Below are 1,719 nucleotides of genomic sequence, written 5' to 3' on the forward strand. Positions count from 1 at the left end.
GTAAATTGGCCAGATGCGAGTGGTGCTGGTGGACTGAGGCTTCCGTATAAATTTAATCGTGTATATAGACAGTTCATTCATTCCAGAAATCGAGAAACTCGACTATTTTTGCGTGTTATCGACATTGGTATTGGCAAGATACGGGCTCAGGGATTCCAAGACTCGAGAGTGTTTTGATTTCAAGTTTGACAACGTGTAACAAATGCACTCCGTCTTCAGGCCAAGAGTGGCCTACCGGGACCATCCGACCGCCGTGTCATCCTCGCTGGAGGATGCGGATAGGAGGGGCGTGGTCAGCACACCGCTCTCCCGGTCGTAAGATGGTATTCTTGACCGAAGCCGCTACTATTTGGTCGAGTAGCTCCTCAATTGGCATCACGAGGCTGAGTGCAGCCCGAAAAATGGCAACAGCGCATGGCGACCTGGATGGTCACCCATCCAAGTGCCGACCACGCCCGACAGCGCTTAACTTCGGTGATCTCACGGGAACCGGTGTATCCACTGCGGCAAGGCCGTGACAAAAAAATATTTTTGTCGAGTGATATAATTCTAAATTAACAATTTTCTGACTTTTTTTCCTTTACTTGTGCTTTTAAACCTCGCTTCTTTCCAAATTTTGGTCGTGCGGTAGAATTCCCGCTTCCCGCGCCCGGGTTCCCGGGTTCGATTCCCGGCGGGACAGGGATTATCTCTGCCTCGTGATGACTGGGTGTTGTGTGATGTCCTTAGCTTAGTTAGGTTTTAGTTCTAAGTTCTAGGGGACTGATGACCATAGATGTTAAGTCCCATAGTGCTCAGAGCCATCTTTCCAAATTTCATCATTCTACGTCAACGGAAAGAACCCTACAGGTCTTAATGAGTGAGTTTTTCGACTATCAAAATTTGTGACATAAATTTCCGTATCTTATGATTGCCTTGACTTAGAAGATTAACGTATCTACACAACCAAAGGACCATAGACCTCGGTAAGTGACATGAATTTCAACCTGATATGTCTACCCGTTCCTAAGAAAAAGGGGGCTTAACAGACGGACGGGCAGACAGACAGTCAAATAACAAATGACAAAAAATTTTTTTGTGCGATGTAATTATGAATTTAAAAAATGCTCACTTTTATCCTTTGGTTGTACTGTGAAACCTTCCTTCCTGCCAAATTTGATGATTCTAGATCAAGGGTAAGTATCCTATAGGTTTTGATGAGTAAGTTTTCGGGTCTCAAAATATGTGAGATAAATGACCGTATCATTTGAATGCAATGACTTTGATGATTCAACTTTGTACACCGCCAAAGGACTGTAGACCTGAGTACGTGACTTAAATTTCAATTTAATATATGTATGCGTTCCTCCGGTAAACCGCTTTTAACAGTCGGACAGATGGACAACAAAGTGATCCTAGAAGGGTTCTTTTTTACCGATTGAGGTACGTAACACTGAAAATTGTAGAGTTTAGCACAAGTATACTGCTTGCTTTTAAAATTGTAAACCAGGAAGGAGGCAAACAACAAAATTTAAGTTGTTTTGCTCATATAGTATAGGAGGAACAATGCGTGATTAAATTTAAGTGATTTGCTGATATATGGAGTACGAAATTTAGTGCCTTGAGCTGCCACCTCTGGCAGTGACAATGACTCTGACCTTAAGAGCCAGCTGGGAATCGACTTAAAGTGATCGTGGTTGACAGATACAGGTGTGTCCTACAATACCGCTCCAGCTCTGT

General features: G+C 43.3%; 1 pseudogene; it reads right to left on the reverse strand.

The window, feature by feature from the left end:
- Positions 1-402: 402 nt before the first annotated feature.
- LOC126238167 (5S ribosomal RNA) lies at positions 403-520 on the reverse strand (annotated as a pseudogene).
- Between the last annotated feature and the right edge of the window lie 1,199 nt (positions 521-1,719).

Source organism: Schistocerca nitens, chromosome 2 (assembly GCF_023898315.1).
Source record: "Schistocerca nitens isolate TAMUIC-IGC-003100 chromosome 2, iqSchNite1.1, whole genome shotgun sequence".
Taxonomy (NCBI): Eukaryota; Metazoa; Arthropoda; class Insecta; order Orthoptera; family Acrididae; genus Schistocerca; species Schistocerca nitens.